This window comes from Mauremys mutica, unplaced genomic scaffold (genome assembly GCF_020497125.1).
Source record: "Mauremys mutica isolate MM-2020 ecotype Southern unplaced genomic scaffold, ASM2049712v1 000393F_np12_subseq_70375:222436_obj, whole genome shotgun sequence".
In the NCBI taxonomy this organism is placed as follows: Eukaryota; Metazoa; Chordata; order Testudines; family Geoemydidae; genus Mauremys; species Mauremys mutica.
Genome location: NW_025422939.1, coordinates 72,380 through 80,584, shown reverse-complemented (window position 1 = coordinate 80,584; position 8,205 = coordinate 72,380).

The window sequence follows — 8,205 nt, the reverse complement described above, 5'->3', positions numbered from 1 at the left end:
AGTAGACCTAAAAAGTAAATTCCAAAGTAGATTTGACAGCTCTTTACATTAGTTTCCCTTGCAAGAGCTGTGAAACCAGAACCGCCAGAGGTGAGGCCAACACCAGTTTATCAAAACAGGGTGTGAATATTAACCGAAGTTTGCAGCACATAATATTGTATCATCATATGTATCTGCTGAATAACTGTAATACAATTGTAACTCTGTAATTTTATCTGTTTTACAATTTACTTACTATTTCACTGAGTTTAATAAAGAGTCGTTATGACTATATCTGTCTCACTGTGAGCTTCCTGTCATACCCCCGAAGGTCCCTTTATCAATTCTGTGGAACCCAATTCGAAACACGAACTTTTATCTTCTGATCAAACAAATTGGCGAGCCTAAACCCATCTTAATTAATATAAATGATTAAGTATTATTATTAATGAATTAAAATAATCACAATACAAATTAAATTAAGTTGATAAATCAAATCAACATTACTAACACACCCCAAATAAGGCTACGCATCCCAAGGCCATCTTCCTTGGCTCAAAGTGGCAGGAGAGTTACTATTATAACAAATCATATTCACCACCTTAGTGCCTAAGGACCAACTAACAGTGGGTCCCCATTGTGCTAGGCAAAGTGCAAACAGAGAATAGTAGATGGCCCATGCCCTGAAGAATTTACAATCTAAATCAGGGGTAGGCAACCTGCGGCAGCGAGCTGATTTTCAGTGGCACTCACACTGCCTGGGTCCTGGCCCCTGGTCCGAGGGGGGGCTCTGCATTTTAATTTAATTTTAAATTAAGCTTCTTAAACATTTTTAAAACCTTATTTACTTTACATACAACAATAGTTTAGTTCTATATTATAGACTTATAGAAAGAGACCTTCTAAAAACGTTAAAATGTGTTACTGGCACACGGAACCTTAAATTAGAGTGAATAAATGAAGACTCAGCACAGCACTGCTGAAAGGTTGCCGACCCCTGATCTAAATAGACAAGACAGACACAGAATGGGGGAAGGGCTAGAACCCACTGTTAGAAGAGACATTCAGGCCTGCCTGTAAAGCCTAGACTTTAAGAACTTAAGGGTATTTTTATCACTTTGTCTTTATACCCCTGTAACTAGCTAAGAATCAAAATCACAGTCTGCCTGTGTCTGGGCCTTCTCTCACTGTGACAGTCTGAGGCCTTGTTCTTACGCTAAGGCCTTTGGCTAAGCAGCAGGGGCAGCCATAAGCTGGGAAGCGAAGGGTCACATCCTCACATCCCAAACCCGTCACACTGAAATAAGGTGCTATTGGGCTGTTAGGAAGACGATCCTGTCCTGATAGTGCCCATCACCACCAGATAAAGAAACAGATCTTAAGATGGTTCAAGAAAACCTAGTTTGACAGCAGCCTGTCTGGCAAGAAATCCCTTCTCAACGCTTGTGGTTGTGAAACACTCATTTCTGTACTGTTTTATCTTTATGGCCACCACTTTTACCTTGTTAATCAGTCTGGTTCTCTAATTGTTTCTGTCTGCTGTATAATTATTTTTTCTAGGTGTAAGTTCATTAGGGCAGTGGAATATGCTTGCTTGGAAATAACCCCAATAAACATCGCATTATCTGTGCTTCAGACTTCTGGTCTTTTGCTGCTTGCTGTCTGCGTGACAAGAACCAGGGAAGTGGGAGGGTGAAGGGAAAATATGCCACCTGATAACCAAGGAGGTGAGCCTTTAAGGAAGGTTTTAATACACTTTGGAACTGATCAGGGATTCCCCTGAGGACTGATGAGGGGGTGATGGTAAATACACATTTAGATCCTTTTCTTGTTTTATATCTTTTCCCCCATAAGGCTGAACCTCTGGCACTGTCATGGATCCATAGGATCTGTGCAATGCCCTGGCTTTTAAACAGTCCTTGGGAGGTGCCCCTTGAGTGCACTAGACCCCCAAGGGCTCCCACTCTTCCACAAGGACAGGCCACTTAGCTTCAGCACCTGAGAATGAGCCACTTCCTGGGTGCCCTTCCTGCACACTCCTCTCCACTTCTTCCCATTACTCTCAGCCAGCACCACCTCCCGGCACCTTGGGAGCTTCTTGTGTTCCCTCTACGTCTCTCACTACCTCACCCCTCCCTGCTGCTTCTTAGCTCTAACCCTGCACACACCCTCCCCATGTCATGGCACCCCAGAATTATCTACTCCCCCCTTCTCCTCCCCTCCCACAGCTCTGTTCTACCTTCACCCATGGGGTCCTGAATGGCAACATTATACGCTCTCCTATCAAAAGAAGAGCTCATCTGACTGTCACACAAGCCATGCATGAGTCATACACCCATTTACTCAATTTAGAATTCTACAGGTGGCGTATTTTCCTCTTAAAATGAGGAAAAGGCATGAAAGCTGCAGTTATTAATGTATCCAATAAGGATACATTAATATCCTTATTGGATACATTAATATCCTTATTGGATACATACAATGCATTTTAAAATTACTGACGGCACCAAAAAGGCACATGACAAAAATGATACTAGTGGGTGGGAGATAAGGCAAAAAAAGGGGGGGCAAGGAAACTTGTCAAAACTTGTGTGGCAAATAAAGGTATAAAGTTATCACTACTCAGGTTCTTTGGAGACCCCACAGCTTCTAATAACCCAGGGGACAGGACTCCTTACCCAGCGAGGTCACCGTCTCATAGTTCTCCTGCATGACATCCCTGTAGAGAGCTCTCTGAGTGGGGTCCAGCAGAGCCCCCTCTTCCGTGGTGAAATACACAGCCACCTCCTCGAAGGTCACCGGCCCCTGAAAGAGAAAGAGTCCAACACTCAATACCTGCTGCCACACTCACAACCCCACTACTCACAGAACAGCAGCACCAGGTAAATGGAAGCTCCGGGAGTCACATGTTAACAGAGTCCCACCCCACCTTGCCTAGAGCATCCAGGAAGCATCAGAGGATAGAAAGAGAGAACCTTTGTGTCTCCCAGCTGACAGACGGAGGCAGGGTCATCACATTTATCACATAGCTACTAGCCAGAGCTTAATATAGGAGATGGGGCTGTCTCTGGACCCTGCTGGTAGCTCCCTGGTAGGAATCCCAACACTCTCCAAATAAAATATATGGAAGAAAGGGGAAGTTAGAATCTAAGTTAGAAGGTCAGAATTGTAGAAAGTTGGTAAGGGAAGCTAACAGAAATCAATGATCAACCAATGAAAATAAGAAGGAGGTTTTAAAAAGTATATTAAGTACAAAATTAATTCTAACAATGGTAGTGATAAATTACTAGATGGAAATGGCAGAATTATCAACAATCATGGAGAAGAGGTAAAAGTGTTCATAAATATTTCTCTCCTGGATTTGGAGAAAAACAGATGATGTAACTCATATCATAAGATGTTGACGGTGACAGTCTTTCCATTTCAACAATAACTCACGAGGACGTTAAACAGCAGCTATTCAAGTTAGATGTGTTTAAATCAGTGGGTCCAGATAACTAGAGTTTTGAAAGACCTGCTGGAGGAGCGTGGTGGACTGTTAATGGTGATTTTAATTAGGACTTGGAACACTTGGGAAATTCCAGAAGACTGGAATAAAGCTAATGCTGTGCCAATATTTTAAAAAGTATAAAAGAGATGACGCAGCTAATGACAAGTGTGTCAGTCTGAAATCGATACTGGGCAAAAGAATGGAGCAGCCGATACTGGATTTCATTAATAAAGAAAGGAGAGTAATGTAATTAGTATCCATTAAAAAGGTTTAGACACAATAGATTCTATCAAACTAAGTGGATATCCTTATTGGATGAGATCAAAAGTTTGGTTGCAGCTAATAGTACTGATGTAATATACGTAGGCATCTGAGTTGCTTCAGCACAATATTTTGACTAGAAAGGTACAAAATACACACGGCATACATTAAATAGATTAAAAACTGGGATTTTAAATAGGGAACCATGGTCGAGTGGATTTCTTTCTAGGGGGTTCCCGTAAGGATCGGATCTTGGCCCTGTGCTATTAACATTCTTATCCATGACCTGGAAGAGAATATAAAATCATCACTGATAACGTTTGCAGTTGCCACAAAGACTGGGGGTGGGGGTAACTAATGAAGTGTCAGTAGGTTCAGGCTCCAGCACTGGGAGTCTGGGAAGTTTTCCCAGCCCTGGCTGGAGGGTTATTTCCTGTTCCACAAAGACGGGAAGTTCCATTCCCAACACCTGTGCCTTGACATTAGGAGCTATCTGACACTACAGCCCATATTCAGCATAGTGGCAGGATTATAATATGATTAGGACATGAGGCATTTTGTACAAGATGAGTCACGTGCGGTGTCATTGGAAAAGTTATGATTTGCTGAATACGATTATCCTACCTGCGTGCATGGATCATGTTTGTATCTGAAGTTATGGATATTGACTCTGTACCTGTCTTTCAAATGTGCTTACTCTGGGTAACACCCACAACGAGCCTTTCAGGTACAACAATGAAGAAGCCAGACAGTGTTCATGGCTCATCAACAAAGACAATGGACCGTGGAAGAGCTTAGCCCTCCTCTGAATGTGCCAGCCAACCTATGAGTCATGGCTACTATGACTCAGCAGGGCACTCTAGGGCATGTGACCAGACCACATGACAATGAACTTCATTTTGGTACCTCTATGTTTCCACAAACCGGACTGGGAACTGAGTTTGGAACAAATGGTTCCTGCCCTATGGAAAAGCTACATAAGGTGGGGTGTGACATCATCTCTTGGCCTCATTCCCCACACAAGAGAACTCCTGGAAACACTTGAGGAACAAAGACTGAACTGGGGGAACTGCTGCTCCCAGGGTAAAGGGATTTCTAGGTTGTGTATGGAAACTTGGTGGACTGCTTCTATCATCAGTCAGGGTGAGAAATTGCTAATTCAAATTCTATCCAGATAGTATGTTAGGATTAGTTTGAGTTTTTGGTTATATAAGTAATCTGCTTTGATCTGTTTGCTAACACTTATCGCTGGGAAATTGGCTGTTCTCTTCTCTCTCTCCTTGAGTGGCTCAGGTAAAGCACTCAGGTAGCTTAGTTGGGTGCATGGCGCCACCTGCTGTCGTGCTGGGTGATAACAGGCCCTGGAGAGGCTGGCTGAATGTCCAGCAAAGCAGTGTGAGAAGGGCCAGCCCAGCTTGAGGGTTAGAGCAGCGGTCCCCAACCTTTTTGGCACCAGGGACTGGTTTCGTAGAAAAAAAAATGTCCGCGGACCTGCCCCCTATCTGACTGCCCCCCACTTCCTGCCCCCCCGACTGCCCGCCCCCCTCAGAATCCCCGACCCATCCTGCTCCTTGTCCCCTCACCATCCCCCAGAGACCCCCACCACCCTGGGACCCCACCCCTGCTCTCTGTCCCCTGACTGCCCCAACCCCTATCCCCCCCCCGCTGAGTCCTGACAGACCCCCCCCCCGGAACACCCACAATCCAACCCCCCCCCATTCCCTGCCCCCTGACCGCTCCCCCAACCTCCACCCCCTCTCTGTGCCCTGACTGTCCCCAGGACTCCCTGCCCCTTAGCCAACCCCCCTGGCCCCAGCCTTTTACCCCCGGCTCCCTCCTCACCCGGAGCCTCAGCGCCTCGCCCGACAGCTGCAGCGTGTCTCTGGCGGGGCCTGAGCTCCGTCCTGCTCCGAGCCACGTGGGGAGGGGGCGGGGCTGGGAGCTCCACGCCGAGCGGAGGCAGCTGAGCTCAGCGCAGAGCTCACAGCCCTGCCCCCTCCCCACGCGGCTCTGAGCGGGCGGGGCTCAGGGGCCCCGCTGGAGACACGCCGCTTGATGTGCTAGGGGTCAGTTCGCGGCCCGGTTCCTACCGGTCTGCAGCCCGGGGGTTGGGGACCCCTGGGTTAGAGGGCACAGCGGTTCCCAGACTGCCCCCTGGGGGTGACAACCCATCACACCCTAAACTACACTAGTGTTAGCAGGTTTTTCACATCCTGTCCCCTCCCTTTCTCCACCCAGGATATTTCCTGCCTTCCACCATCTCTAGCAGCTCCCACCAGTGGTGAGCTCCAGCTGGGTCGCATGAACCGGTTGTTAAATTTAGAAGCTAGAAGCCTTTTTAGAACCGGTTGTTCCAGGACAACTGGTTCTAAAAAAGCTTTTAAATTTAACAAAGGCTCAGGCAGCTGTCCACCCGGCCCCCGGCCCCAGCTCACCTCCCCTTCTCCTCTGAAAGCTCCATCCTTCTTCTCCTCCCCCTTTGAGGTTGTGGGGGGCTGGATAGGGGTCGGGGCAGTCAGAGGGCAGGGTACAAGGGGGATGAATGGGGGCAACGGTCCCGGGGGGCAGTCAGGAAGGAGCAGGGGTTGGATGAGGTGGTGGGGGGCAGTCAGGGACAGAGAGAAGGGGTGGTTGGATGGGGCAGAGGTTCCAGGGGGGCATCAAGAATGAGAGGAGGGGTTTGATGGGGCGGCAGGGGGCAGTCAGGGGATGGGGGGGATGGGTCAGGGGTCCCCAGGGGGTGTGTCAAGGAGCATGGGGGGTTGGAAGGGGCACGACCCCTGTGGGGGCATGACCCCCTCGTGAGGTGAGGACAAGGGAACCTTGTTAATATTTTGGCAGCTCATCACTGGCTCCCACCCTCCTGTACATTTACTGCTTCTCTCCCTCCAAGCAGAACCCACCACCAGCTCCCTGAGAATCCCTTACCTGAGCCAGCTCCATTGCAGCCATTTCCTTCCCCCTGGGAGGAGGGGATGATTTGGGGAGAAATGTGGACGTTATTCTGTAGCCTGCTAGGGCGAGAAGGGCAATGTGAGAGAATTCAGACAGGGTTTCTCTCCTTTCCACATGTCGATTCCCCCCAGCATTGTTCCCTGCTAATGGACATTCTAGGTTCTGCCACACTGTGAAGCACAGAGTGACCTTATCCCAGTACAGGCCTAGCCCCCTCCCACCGGGGTGTAGCCCTCTGACACATGATGAAACCCTCCCAGGAGCAGAGTCTCTCTCTTACACTTATCAAGTTTGCGGGCGATACCAAGCTGGGAGGGGTTGCAAGGACTTTGGAGGATAGAACTGAAATTCAAAATCATCTGGACAAACTGGAGAAATGGTCTGGTAATGGGAACTGGTAAATAGGATGAAATCCAATAAGGACAAATCCAAAGTACTTCATTTAGGAAGGAACACTCAGTGGCACACATACAAAATGGGAAATGACGGCTTAGGAAGGAGCACTGCAGAAAGGGATCTGGGGGTCGTAGTGGATCACAAGCTAAATAGGAGTCAACAGTGTTGCAAAAAAAGCAAGTATCATTTTGGGAAGTATTAGCAGGAGTATTGTAAGCAAGACACGAGAAGAAATTCTTCCGCTCTACTCAACGCTGATTAGGTCTCAACTGGAGTAATGTGTCCAGTTCTGGGGGCCACATTTCAAGAAAGATGTGGACAAATTGGAGAAAGTCCAGAGAAGGGCAACAAAAATGATTAAAGATCTAGAAAACATCACCTATGAGGGAAGATTGAAAAAAACTGGGGAAGACTCAGAGGGGACATGACCATAGGACAAGAAGCAATGGATTTAAATTGCACCAAAGGCGGTTTAGGATGGAGATTAGGAAAAAAACTCCCTAACTGTCAGAGTGGTTAAGCACTGGAATAAATTGCCCAGGGAGGTTGTGGAATCTCCATCACTGGGGATATTTAAGAGCAGGCTGGACAAACACCTGTCAGAGATTGTCTAGATAATACTGAGTCCTGCCTTGAGGGCAGGGGACTGGCCTAGATGACCTCTCGAGGTCCCTTCCAGTTCTGTGATTCTAAGAACCAAAGGCCAGAGAAGAGCAGAATCCAAGGAGTCACTCTGGGGATTCTCCCTGTCACTGTCCCCAAGGCAGCTCTCTCAGGTTAACTAAGTTGTTGGATGCTCCAGCCTTTATCCAGTCTCTCCTGGCAGTGCCCCTTTCATTGGCAGGGCCTAGTTTTAGCTTTTGGGAAGTGTGACCCCGGGGGCTCTGAGTCTGGGCCTTCTTGCCGCAGCACATCTTGTTTCTTTCTATGGCTCCCCAGTGAGTCCAAGTGAGTAGATACTCCTCATACAGACTGTGAACATAAGAAGGGCCCACTGCATCAGAGCAATGGTCCATCTAGCTCAGTGGCCAATGCCAGGTGCCCCAGAGGGAATGAACAGAACAGGGAACCATCAAGTGATCCACCCCTGTCACCCATTCCCAGCTTCTGGCAAACAGAGACTA